Below are 14,410 nucleotides of genomic sequence, written 5' to 3'. Positions count from 1 at the left end.
CAAAATAAGTTTTAAAATAAAGTCAGCGGACTAGAATTATCTTAATTTATAAACCATATGTGACTTTCTTGCGTTCATCAGTTGATTTAAAATAAGATGACGGGGTTTGTCTCTGTTGCAGGTCGGTCTGTTTTTTTTTCAAGATCAAACATCAATATGTATCACATTGATTATCACGTAGACAGAAGGTGTATGTACACAGTAATCAGAAAATACGACACCCACACAAACTTAAAGTAGTAAAAGTGTTTTTGGCCAGGCTCTGATTTAAGGACACTCTTTTTGGACAGCTTTTGTTCGTTTATTTTAGGAGCGACCAGCCATCTCTTTCCTTTTCTATCTACCTCTGCCAAGTCCATGTCAGCAGCGGAGAGGCATTATCTATTTTGTCTAATTACCCCCTGTCGGGTCTCAAACCACCCCCAAGGGCAGTCTGTGTTCTTCTGGAAAGATAGAGCTTTGAGCCCAAACCACTGTCAACAAGGGAACCAATTTGGCTGGCAAGGGCCATATTTACAGATTGGTGAACCACAGCTCCATTTAGCAGTGTTCTTTCGTCAGTAAACACCACAGGATGGTATCTGTCTCACATCTCCTGAGGAGGAACAGAGATAGAATAATGGCCATGTGGTCCAAAGTTACTCTATGCCAACTGTCGCTCATGCCACCATTGTTTATAACTTAAGAAAGGCCAAATTATCCGATAACACAGGTTTTTTTGCGGCATGCAACTTTGTCCACATTCCTCAGTGACCCAAAGGAATGCAGTCACTCAAAAGGCTTCGCCTGTGGCCTCAGTTTGGAGGTTGTGTGGTGTATTCTGAATCCGACTCTTGTCTTTTCTTTTAAGATCCTGAATATTGGGAGCGGCAATCCCAAAAATAAAATGATAAAAGTGTTGTGGTTTTTCACATGAATTCTTAGAGCGAACTCTCTTCGAGACATTGTACACACATACACACATGTCAAGATATGGTAGTCCTGAGTCTTGTTAGCATATTGACCCTGTTTTTATTGTGGGCATTATGGTACGAAGAGGTCTCGAGTTTAAGGGTAAGAAATGGCTTTGGGGTTAAACATAACCAAACCATAAAGTTATATCAGAAGCAGGTGTGACCAACAAACCAAGTCATGCTACTTGAGTCAAAAGTGGGTACCAAAGGCTAATGCTAAAACTGAAATCTAATAAAGATAAAGGTGCTGGTATTATGCTGACGGCTAACTTGAAAAGACAACTGTAATGGTGCTTGGTGTTGTGGCCGATGAAGATAAAGGGCATGGCTTCCATTTAAACATCGAGGAGAACTTGTTAAAATGGGGGAGATGGCACTTTATTTGTTTCATTGTTGTGGTCTTAACTTGAATGTACAACATGGAACTGGCTATGTAATCCACTCTTCAACTTCATTATTATCATTAGCACTTCAGTTTAGCACAGCTCAACCCAAATTGCCAAAGTGTGTGACAAAATCATTTCAGCGCTAATCTTTTTGGGCACATGTGCACCTACGCAGTTCCAGAAGAGCTGAATGCATTGATGAGCAGCCGGTTGATAAAGGAAGATTCTTATGTTTGCAAAATATTCCCCAAATTACAGCTCGAGATGATGAGCCACACCAACACGAGCCACAAAGCCCAGCAGCGATGACCAGACATTGTCATTCATACAAGTTGTCGTGCTTGGGTGTGTCTGCCACAAACTATAATAAACTGAGCGCTTTTTTTTTTTTTTTTGGAGAAACTGGGGAATTTCGCTTCACTTTTATCCTAAGACAGTCTTGTTGCTTCAGTGTTGTGCCTCACACATACCTTCAGATCCGCAGTCCGTTCCCCAGACGGCTGTGGGAACTGTGGTAGGGCCACTCTGGGTTTGGAGGCTGCCCAGGCACCACAGGGATAAAAACTAGCCTCTGTCATGTGACGTGATCATGTGACTCTTGCAACTGGTATCTTATATGAGAACGAAGAATCTCCAACAGTGAGTTCACGCACATACATCCTTCAAGTGACGCTACACCGAGAGGTTACACATGACTAAATGAACCTCTGGAAAGCGTCTGGGCTGTGGGTGTGCGAGCACTGAAGTTTGACGCTTTCTCACCGTTAACACCCTGCCTGGCAAAGCCCAGGGCTTAGCTGCCATTGTTTACGCTTAACTCAAAAGCCCAGCACCTGTTGGAGATTGAGTCGTACACAACCCAGCTGCAAGCTATTTCCACGTAACACCCAAGAAGATAACCACCCCCGAAGCACAGCCATTAGGTTAATCTACCTGGATGATGAGGAAAGACAGAATCAGGCGAGAACTTATCCTTCTCCGAACAAACTCACGAGGAGGACTCTGATTTTATTTGTGTTTCATATCACCCATGCCTCTTACTTTTGGGTCGGCATGAGCCCCCAGCATGAAGAGAGGCTGTGAATGAGACTAAATGACTTTGCAATCTGCAGGAGCCCACGGCTGCTCCATCATTTTTCCTCCTTCCCGCACGTCGCCAGCTCGTCCCTCTTGTCCTTTTCCTTTCACACAAAGGCAATTAAGTCAGTTTCCCAATGCTATGATCCCCTCCAACATTCTTTGTTCTTTCTTTTTTGTTGTTGTATTTCTGTTCTCTCCCTCTTTCTTGCGGGTTTATTTTCTCGGGTGAGGAGGTTGTCGTCTGGGGGCGGAACAGAGAGAAGAACAAAAAAGAGAGGGGGTTACATTTGCAGCTTTATGACTAACCACATGTGTTTCTGGGTCTCAATATTTACATGTTTCTCATGGAAAAAAGGGTGGTGGAAGAAGGGGATGACGGGACAGGAAAGACTAGCATATGGTTCTTGTCTGTTGAGTTAAATTCAGAGTCGGACTGTTTGTTTCCTGCAAGCAGAGGGAAATACCTTCTTGTAATCATGCTCATATTTAACTCCACCCCAGGCAGCACTTTGTTTTTTCCTGATATAAGATATTTGTATGAATATGCACACAATACACAAGGCATTGCTTTCTCCCTTCTCATTGGTCTGTTTTGTTCCTCCAGATGTTGGAGTTTTGAAGGACGGACACCTCTTTTCTTTGGATTCAAGGTTTTGTAAACACTCCCTCCTTCACTTAGTTTCTGGCTTGAGGCTCGGTGATCCACATCGATCCTGGAATTTTTCTTGAACCAGGTACTTTATTGCCCCTCTCCCCCATCCTTCACCCATTCCAGAGTGAATCAGTGTGAGGAGAATCAGGAAGTGTAAAATGCAATGCAACTTGTATTTTTTATTAGAAGTAGAATGATGGTGTCATACAGGACATGCAATTTCATGCTACCTACAAGATGCACATAAGACCTTTATAAAGAGTCTGTCTGAGGTTTGTCAACCTGGGAGCATCCAGACCAGGACCTGGTTGCTGTTAGAAATATAGATTATAATATAATTATATATAATTAGAATTATAAATATAAATTAAAATACAGGTAACGTGATTGATGCATGTCTCAAATGTGATAACGTCTGAGTTTTGCAGAAATACCATCACTGGATCTGTTTGTGATCATTGTTATCAGAGGCTTCAGAATTACCGATATTTAAGCGGGGATGTAAATGTCTCGCATCTAAAACCTGCACGTATTAAAGTATATTACAGTAATGGTGCACCACACACTACACCAGATGGAGCGATGCACCGCATCATTGGCAGCTAACTGAACCAGAAGAGCACCACCGAACTCCAGCCTCGCAAAGACACGTGGGTCCTCTGTCACAAAGTTTAAGACCAAGGACAACATTCTTGAGCCACCCGTTTATCCAGATTTAATGGATTCACCCGTTTCATGTTTGTGTGTAGAAAATGTTAGAACTGTGGTGGCCCGATCAACCTTTCTCTGCAACGTTAGAAGTATTAAACCGAATGAAATAGTTGGAATATGTAAAAATGAAACATATTCAAGGTTGCTTGCTGAGTTTGTTTGCACAGGACTTGATTTTAATTGTTTGGGGGGAAAAAAAGTGGAACGTTATAAAAAAAATAGACCCATAAAGACAAATCCGACCTCAGCCAAACATCAAAGCAACAAGTTAATTCAGAACAGTTAAGCACTAAATGAGTCACAGACATCATTCAGGAAGGATGGCCTGTGGTTTGTTAAAATGGGACACTGAAAAAGCAAACAGATTATTTATTCATGTGTTGATTTGGGTGTTGTTTTTGTCCCTCTTGTCACACTTCCATTTCAAATGTCAAAGGACCTCATTTGAGCTGTGAGCTCAGAATACACCACGTGGAGACAGAGAAGTTGTCCCCCACTCTCTCAGGCTGAGATGAAGCTTCAGAGGATCCGAGTTTAACGTTGACTTCGGCTGCAAACTCTTTAGAATCGCTTCATGAATATGGACCAAGGCAGGGGGAGGAGTGGGTTTTTACTTGATACTGTCATCCACCTGGGAAAGTTGGAAGGAGAAAAAAAGAAGAGCATGTGCAGCGAGTGGAGGCGGGAGGTCATGTGTGGTGACGGACGAGTGAAAGGCAGCAAAGCAAAAGAGAAAGACAGTCAGCAATGCTTTATTTGTCAGGGTGTAGGCTGATGTAAACAAACGCAGAGCTTATGCAAGCTTTTGATCTCATGAACCATGAAATCTTGTCAGTGAAAACAGGGAAATTAGGCCTCACTTGCGGGGAAAGGGGGGGGGGGGCACAGCAGGCAAAGGCTCATGGGAAAAGATATTTAGACTGTGATCAGGAGTTCCAAGTTATTAAATGAACTCTCCCCTCTTGACTTAATTTGCTAGCTTAATATTGTTTCCCCAAAAACGTTCAATCCAGAGGAACTCATAAGGATCGTTATTGGTGGAATTATTGTTCCCCCATCAAAGTGGAGCTCTAATCAAGCCTTTTGTAGGATAATTATCTTCATTCAATGGGATGTCCTCATGGAAAAAGACCATTCAGCTGGTGCATGCTGTGGATATCGAGGCACCACCGTTTAGACAATGAATTCATTTTCGCCATGGATGGGGCTCGTAATGACAGATATGGAGATCTGCGCTGAGGCAGTGCTCATTTCATGTGAGGATCCCATTGAGTGAACTGATTCTCATCAGGCAGCCACATTCCAAGCCCAAATTTTGTTGACATTGCAATAGTGGCTCGAGGGGACGGGGCGCCGATGGTGGTTGGGTGATAAAAGGGGATGGGGGCTACTTGAGAGACAGAAATGAATGAATGCAGCTCCCCTGTAGGATCTGCGAGTTTGGTATAAAGGTGAGCAGCCCCCACCCCCCACCCCCAGAAAGCTTGTGCCCGAGAGCCATCCATTTGAACTTCAATGAAAGGCAGCTTCCTTGTGAGCACTTAAAACAGGCATCGTCAGGAGGCTTTTAGAGGTATTCTTTCTTCACCTGATGTGATGTGAGGCTGACTTTCATTTGATGATTCCATACATAGATAAAAAAAAAGTGTCCTTTGCTGGAAAAGACTGAAAAAAGAAGCAGAGAAGATGAAAAAAAGCCAGACTTGCATTATAGGTGCAGTGTAAATCTGCTACCGATAGATACCTCTTTCCCTGACCTGGTTCAGAGGAAATGTCTTGTTTGGAACCGCTTCTTAAAACGTGGGCAAAAACTGGTCCTGCTGGTTTGGAAACAAGTCCTGCTTATGCCATGAAATGCAGGCATTAGAATAATGATTAACAGTAGATAAAATGAATGGACAGGACTCCTGTATGATCCATCTACCCAAACCAGATCAATGTAAATGAAGTTGGTTTTTCTGATTTCGGCATTTATGGTACACATCTATTGTAAGGATCAAGGATTCACATCATATTTAGATGGAATGACAGGACAGGTGTTTCAACACTCAGCGCTAAATACTCAGATTCTCACAAACCAGTTGGTATTTTAGTCATAGTTGGTTGCATGCTATAAAATCTGAAGGGTGTTGCCTTCTTGAAATGCAGTCTTGTGTGCTTTGTGAAATCTCTTTTTGAAAGGAAAACTAGCCTTGGGACGACAGGCATCATGTTAAAATGGCCAAGTAGCAAAAGTGTCGCCAAAAAGCGCACTCTGCATTACGTTTGATGAAGATTCGCCTTTAAACAAGTTCTCCTTTTAAGATCTTTTCATATCTTAAAGAGAGAAAGGGCAGAAGACAGCAGACAAAAGAACCCAAATGCAGAGACTTCACTTCTCCCTTGAAGATGTTAAAATTAGTGTCTTACAAAAATCAAAGGCTCAACATTAAACGCTGAAAGTTGCTTGAAATGTCGACACTGCAGTGTTTTGGAAAAAAGGACACAAGATGAGAGATACTTGCAACAGACTTTGGTGTCACTTCAAAGGCTCCACTGTTAGAAAGTGGGCTAATAAAATACTGAAAAGAGAATCTTTACCTGGCTCTGCTGACCTCGTCTGAGGCTTCTGACGGTCCAACCACAGACCCTGGGACCATGCCTTCACGCCATGGGGTAAGGGGGGGCCACGGGGGTCTGCGGGTCATGGGGATGGGTTTGACGTGTCACCCTGGAGGTCGTCTTTGGTCTCTTGCTCTGTGATGGCCTCTTTCTTCTCTTGTTATACTTAGAAAAAGATGGCCGCCTTTGAACTCCACAGTAGCAATAGAGACGGCTGGAGTTCCTCCACTTTAGCTCTTGGCTGTCAGTGTCTAACTGGGCCATCGTGATGGGCCAGCATCATTAGAAGCCAGTGCACACAGGACACACATTGACACATTTGCTGACACAGAGTATATAAACAAGGCCCTATGGAAGTGTCTATTGTGTATATTTGTTTTTAGGGGGTAGGGGGGTCATTTTAATTGGCTTGGCCTACGAACTCATAAGCAACAGAGAACCTATGAGCCATAGAGGCCTGATGCGTTTAGACTTCTGAGAACTCACTTTTTCGTGTCAAAAATACAAGACTTTGCCAACAAAATAAAACTTTCACATCATTTGATACCAATTCACAGTGAATCAGGGACAAAAAGTCACCACAGTATCGAGACATTCCTCATGGCCCTACAGGAAGTTCCTGCTACCAGAGGTAAACGATCAAATGTTGCAATTGGCTGTACAACAAACATGATGGATAGATTCATGTAGCATAACTATAGAAGTACTTGAAATCTTCAGCTGCCGAATCCCGACACCTCTCTTCTCTTCCTAATTTTTTGTAAAGACTTTAATTTTCAGTCTCTGTAACTTCAAAGAACTAGTGTTTCCACATCCCTCCAAGCGCTCCGCTGATCTCTATTCTTTCATTTCGATGGTTCCTTCGGTAAATATGTGCAATTGCCCAGCTTTTCAAACAGATTCGTTTCTCATGTATTTATTTTAAATGAATATTATTAGCTGGCCTAGCAAGAAAAGGTTCTTATGCTAATCCACAAGAAGCGCAGGCATTTCCATTTAATGCCTACTTACGGGCCATTCTTTAACGACTATTTGCCTCACAGTCTTAGCAAATGAGCTCTGCACCCCAGACTCCTCTGCACTCATAATTCACTGGAAAGAAGAAGACCACCCCTCCCTCCCCGCTTCACTTTGATCCCAGAATGTGTTTTTGAATCTTCTAGTTGTGTATTCGAACATCAATGGAGACGCACTTGCAAGTGCTCACTTTTATTATTTTTCACAAAGATAAAACGAAACATCAGAGGAAGAGGGGACATGGGGCGGGTGTGCAGCCACATCATGGGAGGAAATTAAGCTGGGTAAGTGACTGTCCAGGATGAGCCTCGCATCGCAGGCGAGGCAAAGTGTGTCAACGAGGAGTCGCATTCATACCAGACAACTTGTCCTTCTTATGACCGTAACTGTCTTTTCTCCAGTCTCCTTTCATGGGCAGACATTCCAATCTTAAAGCTCATTCCTGGTGTTTTCAACATGGCGGAAGGAATTCTGTCATTCCAAGTAAGCATAACCCTGCTACCAGAGGTATAACATTAAACCAGTAGCTTTAAACTCGTAGGTGTGATAAACTTGAATGTAGACACTCACATACAGTAGAACCTCAAAATAAGTTGAATCCATTCCGTCACCGAGCTTGTAAATCAAACAACATTTCACCATTAAAAATAACTAAAATCATTTTAATTCATTCTAAAAAAAACCCCAAACCCCCTAAATTATGAAAAAAACAACCAATAGACATGCAGACTTTACTTGTGTATAATTAATTATATGTAATTATATATTATATAGTTATGTAAACAATGATAACGAATGAAAAGAAATACAAAAGTCATGAGAACACACAAGCTACGTCCTCACTCCACCAACGAGAACCAGATCCGGTCTCAGCTGATGTATCCATGCACCAACTAGTGGTAAGGAATGGGATCCGGTCTCTCTGATGTATCCATCCACCAACCAGTGGTGGTGTCCTGAAGCACGGCTCATATCTCAGATTTTCACTCGTATTTTGAACAACAATATGGACAGAGCGATGGCTCGTATCTCAAAAAACTTGTATGTTGAACAGTTCGCATCTCAAGGTCCATCTGTATATTTGTATATTCCCAGAACATTGGTGGATATTTTAAATTGTAGTAAAATTGAAAAATAAAACCAAAATGTTGCAAACATGACAAATTTACAGCAGTCGTAAATTGTCGTTGAAAACACTTGTTTCTTTTTTATTTTGACTCGATGGTCGCTACAGACGGATTTACATACGATGCAACTTTGACCTTGAACCCTCCTCCCACCTCTGATTTCCTGCTCCCTTACTGTGGCGAATAGGGAGGAAGGCCTCCTACCAACGTCTACGGAATGATGGAGCTTCTTTGATTTTCTAGGAAGCTTTCATCTTCGGGCGAAGCTTCGACTTGCAGACCGCACTCTCTCTTCCTGTCCGTCTTAGTCTTTTTCCTTTATGTTTGACTGTGAAGAAGAGAATGAGATCTCTAATATGGTTCCCATTTGATTACATCTCTTTCAACTGTGATGCATCCCCTTTTTGTGTCTTTTGTCAGTGTGTGCTGTTAAGTAAGCAAGGCAACCTTTGGCATACGCAAGAGCTCAAATTCATTATTGCCCAAGCTCATAACAACCTACAGAGAGAAGCTTTTTTGGGTGGCTTTAAGAGCACAGCAGCTCACTCGGAGGCAGAAAAAGATTGCAAGATTTGTATCTAAAAAAGAAGCAAACTTTAAAGGGAAACAACAAAGAAGGCATTTGTTCTTTCTCTCAGCTTGCACCCTCAGTCTAGGGGTTCTAATCTCTTATTGTTTCAGACCCAAACAGAGACAGAGGAGTCGCAGATCAAAACAAATGACTATCAAGCTATCAAACAAGCACCACCCTGCTATGCCTCCAAACACTGACTGTGGAAAAGCAAGAAGAGAGTCAGAGTCAGACGGGTCGCGTATTGTTTCCAGTTACTTTGAAGCAGAACTTAAAACGGTGGTGGCAAAAAAAAAAAAAATCAAACGTCTACCATGAAAGAAAGAGAGAGGGAAAGAAGAAGACAGAAAGAGGGGCGTCGCCAAACATGCTAACTCCCTTTGCATACATGCACTCGCTTTTGTTTCATTAGAGGTCCAGCTGATAACCTTTATTGAGCCTGATCAGGAATTAAACTGGTGGACCAGCGAGGCTTTGAAGCTCTCTTCCTGTTTGTGCTGTAAACGCAGGTTGTGGCGTGAAGATAAAGCGCTTCTGAAGAATATTAAGACTTGAAAGTCCCTCGGCTATTCATTGGTACATATTTGATGTCCTTGGCTGCATTAGCATATCTTTTTCAAAGCCCCTCCCCTCCTGACAAATGTAATCCTTTGCCATCATGTGTTCTCTAAAAGTCATAAATGATAGAAGTATATTGTGTATGCCACTGACACATCAAAGTACACTAACACGATTAGCGATGATGAGTCGAGTTTGTTTTCTCCCCTCCCCTCCTTTCTCTTTCTTCTTCATCATTGTAATCAGCACCCGTTTGCACCCTCCTGTATTTTTGTCTTCTTCATTTCATCACAGTCGCTTGTTCAAAGTCTTTCCAGTTGTAGCGGGGTGAGGCGACCTTTGCCTCGGTTTGATCACGCTCGTTCAGTCTCTCTCCAGAAAACGTTCTCACTATCTAATTTTAGTGTTGAGTGTATCATCTCCCCCGGTGTGACAGCTCTCTCTTATCCAACTCCTTTCTCTTCCCAAATCGAGTCATGTGCGGCGGGTGACAGGGCAAATGTGCCACAATACTGCCGATGAGCCGTCGTCTGTAAGTTAAACTGCAAGGCACATTCTCTGCCTCATCACAGTGCACCCATCAAAACAAAAGGCAGTGACAGCCCCATTGTGATCTATTATTTAGCCCCCTCCGTATTTGATCACTAGAGCGTGCCATAGTGATGATCATGCAGATTAGGCCTGTTTCTTCCAGCTGCCTTCTTTTGCTTTTATTGTTGTGGGATCCTCGTTTTTTTTTTTTCTTTTGTGAGAGCTGAATGTGAAGCCAAAGTGATGATTTTATGCTCCCAAGCAAAAGGTTGACACCATCGCTGATCAAGTATCAAGGCATCAATAAGTAAAGAAACATAGGTCTGGTTTTATCACACTAAATGAAGCGATAATGATTTCAATAAAGATCGTATACTGTAGAAATCAAGATTCAGGAACACAAGTTGCATGTGCCTGATCCTGGTGAGTAATCAAAGTCTCATTGTGCTGCTGACAACCTCGTTTGTGAAGGAAGTGACGTCACATGTGAGCGAGGCGTTTCAGAGCATCAGTGAAGGGGCGCCAAGAGGAAACGGTTGGTCTAAATTCACAACAGTAATGTGTGACGTTTCCTGCCTTCTGAATTGTACTTCGCTTAAATCTAAGGGTTTGGAAGGAAAAGTTTGTGCCAAAACATCTAAATCATGAACAGAATGTGTCGGTTAGTTTGTTTTCTATTCAGGCTGACTCCGGAACAAAAAAGAGGTAGTTCAGGTACTTTATTAGGTAAATTATTCCTGAGAGGGCTGAAGGAACACAACAATCAGTGCTAATCTCGTTTGATTCCAAACATGAAATGCTCCCTTTAACCTTAACCACTCAGCTGTGCAATTGTTCCCTCAGTACAGAGACTCCATGTGTAATTAGTGGAAGACCCTTTTATGAATGGAATTAGCATCATCTTTGTCCTCTCACCAGGAGTATAGCCCTAATTATCCATCTGCATGTTCCAAGGGAGGCCATACACAAAGCAGAGGCGGAAAAATGCATTCTGGTCCTCGTTTGTTGAGCTGTATAAAAGATTTAGAATAAAGTGCAGACTTTTGTCCAGTGAAATGAGGGCAAACTCTCAAGAGCTAATTGAAGTCTGACTGCAGATTAGTCTCGTTAATATTCCACCACTGGGTCACACTCTAACCCCAGGCTTTATATGAATGATATGTGTGTTTGTCTAAATGAGTGTGTGTGCAAGTTAGTGTTTTGGGTGAGATCATTTCAAAGGGAGAAGAGAGATTAAAGAAACAATCCAGAGCTCGCTGCCTGCACAGTGCTTGGCCTCGCCTCTGATTAAAAATGCTAATGTTCCTTTTTTGGGCTTTGATCTGGGACGAACAATGGCGGCTGCATTGGTGGGGGGCATTACCGTGAGACGATGTAATCCTCTATTTGTCGCCATGCAATAGCATCCAGCTGAGCGCTGTGACAGTCCAAATCAATCATGTCACAGGGAGCCGCCATGAATCCGCCAGCTAACTATCGCCCCTACTCCTCAACTTCCAAGGCTGTGCAACTCTAATTAGCTTCCCTCTCTCAACGTGGTTCAGAAGGAAGGAACCAAAAAAGATATGAAGAGAGAAAATTCTTCAGCAACAGCATGAAGTGGAGACACTAAGTACAATTTCAGGCACTAGACACATCAAAGAGAAACAACACAACTGCACATGTTGGTTGTGATGGACATTTTAAGTTGTGGTAAATCCTTAATGTTCTTTTGAGATTTCGTAGGTCTTGAGCTAGCTACTCTGCAACCGCAAAGTCAAGGAATTAGAGCACCAGTACCAACAAACAAACAGAAAATATTAAAGTGTATGTAGTCTGTTGTGTAATCCAAATACATGTACACATTTAAAGTAACATTCAATGGGGTTTATGTCCAGCTAGCTCCAGATGGTGGCATCGTTCTACAGGCAACGGCTGTTGAATGTGGGCAACTTAAACCCTCAGTTGATGCTGTCAGGAAGTGATGCGCAGATATAAGGAATGTCTTCATTAAGTTAATTTAATGGTTCTGCTTCCATGGAACTTGAAAGTAACACAAAGGAATTCAACAAGAAAGTAAGATACTAATATGTAGGTGTAATATATATATAAATATTTTGTGATGTTTTCACCTTCCCTTCCAACAGAACACTTCAGTCTGAGAGTTAGTCCAACCAGAGTTGTCGAACCAACTGTGGATAGAGTCTGCTTCTCTTTTCAGTCGCTTACTTTCTCGTATTCTATCGTTCGCTCTCGGTTTTGACCAAAATTTCCTGGCATGTTTACCATGTTTACTCTACTTTCATCCCACCGCGATCAGGATGTGACACCGCCGCGACTCCGTTTCAAGACATCTCCTCAGCTTGAAACCGTCATATTCGTCGCACCCTGGCGATCTGTCGCTCAGCTGCAAGCGCACAAAGCTTGAAGATATTGTCTTCAGAGAGCTGCATGTATGGCATGTGTGTGTGTGTCTGTGTATGTGCGTGCGTGCGTGTGTGTGTGTGTGTGTGTGTGTGTGTGTGTGTGTGTGTTTGAGAGACAGAAGATGGGGGGTGCAGGGATATGAAGTAGAAGGGCTTTTATCAGCATCTGAGTTGGAAGTCTTTGAGGGCCTCCTCAGATGCTCGGCATTTCTTCCATTGTTCTATTTCCATCCCTCGCTTCGCTCCTGTCACATGTAGAATTACAAAAGGACTCCTACACCCCCGCCTCCCCCGCGTACCCGCTCCTCATCACTCATATCCCACCCCCTTTCCCCATGTTCCAACGTCAGACGAGCATATAACCCACTTATATTATTCTCAAAGTACTTCACAACTTTACAGTGTTCCCACCGCAAACTGGAATTCAGGGGTAAGACTGGAACTGGAAAGCTGAGGTTTTGCAGTTTGAATCAGAGCTCCTGTTGTCAGTCCGGTCCGTCGTGAGGAAAACGTCAGCACTCTAGGGTAAAGTTCCAGACACACCACAGTTACTTCCTGCGGAACCCACCTCACACACTCAGCGCCTCACCTCAGGTATGGGCGGAGAGACTGTACCTGATGTCGACGCATCATCCTCCGGCAAGACGCCGTTTACCATGTAGGTGAGGTGAAATCCTACCATGACGGGAGACGACTGTCTTCCTCTCACACACACTGATATCTGAGACTTTGAAAAGCCTGCCTGCAGGCCTGCACCTGTTCGCAGGTGATACTGATGTGACACCTCAACTGGCAGAGACAAAGCTCTTTCCTTCCCTCGATTATCTCTTATTTTTCCTTTATCTCATCTTTGCTACACTGCCTCGTCCTTTCCTTTACCTTTTGAGATTTCTCTCCATCCTGTCTCTTCTTGTCTTTCCCTTTTTGCCCCTGTTTCTTACTCCTTCCCTGCGTTCTGCCGTGAGGTACGGAGTGACTTCAGGTTTCAGTAGATGCAGGATGAAGAGGATTAGTTGACCGTTTCCCAGCAGGAGCTGCAGAAATTGTTCTGGAAATCCAGTGCACTAGGGATCACCTTTGATTTTTGGGACACGCATGAGAGGATGTGAAACCGACCCATGAGGGAATGCAAATAGAGCCGCGTCTCTGTCAGTGATATGTGTTAAGCATTAACCGAGCATTGGATGAGGTAATTACACCACCAGTGATCCACGGTGCAGCCACCAAGGTGATCCTTTTGTCTGGAGTAATTGAACATGACACCAGCTTGTGCAAACAACAACTTAGCCATGTTATCGCTGCCATTTCCCTCCCTTTACTCCCCCCTCCCTCACATGACTTCTCTTTTTCATTCCTCCACCGGAGATAAGCGGAGGCGATTTCAAACCGCTGTCAGAGACCTTGCTCGTCTGCGCGTCATGTGATTGTTTAAGTGTGTGTTGGTGTGTGTGTGAGGTGAATAAAGGTGCTATTGTTGAGTGCAGGTGTACGCTTGTGCCAGGAGGATACTGGGAACAATGGCCCTCTGTTCCAGCACACACCTGAGTCAGAGCCTGGAGGTGAGACAGCCCAATCGCAGGGAGATTACATAAGAGCTGGCTTCATTAAACCCCAGGGAAAGAGCGGTGGGTAGAAAAGAGAGGGATGGGGGAGGAAGAGAGGGATGGGGGAGGAAGAGAGGGATGGGGGAGGAAGAGAGGAATGGGGAGGAAAGAGAGGGATGGGGAGAAAGAGAGGGATGGGGAGGAAAGAGAGGGATGTGGAGAAAGGGGTAAGAAGATGGAGGTAGAGTTTGCTGGTTGGACATACAGGATTGGA

Source organism: Antennarius striatus, chromosome 8, assembly GCF_040054535.1.
Source record: "Antennarius striatus isolate MH-2024 chromosome 8, ASM4005453v1, whole genome shotgun sequence".
Classification (NCBI taxonomy): Eukaryota; Metazoa; Chordata; class Actinopteri; order Lophiiformes; family Antennariidae; genus Antennarius; species Antennarius striatus.
The sequence above is the reverse complement of the archived record's forward strand: the minus strand, read 5'-3'. Positions refer to the sequence as shown.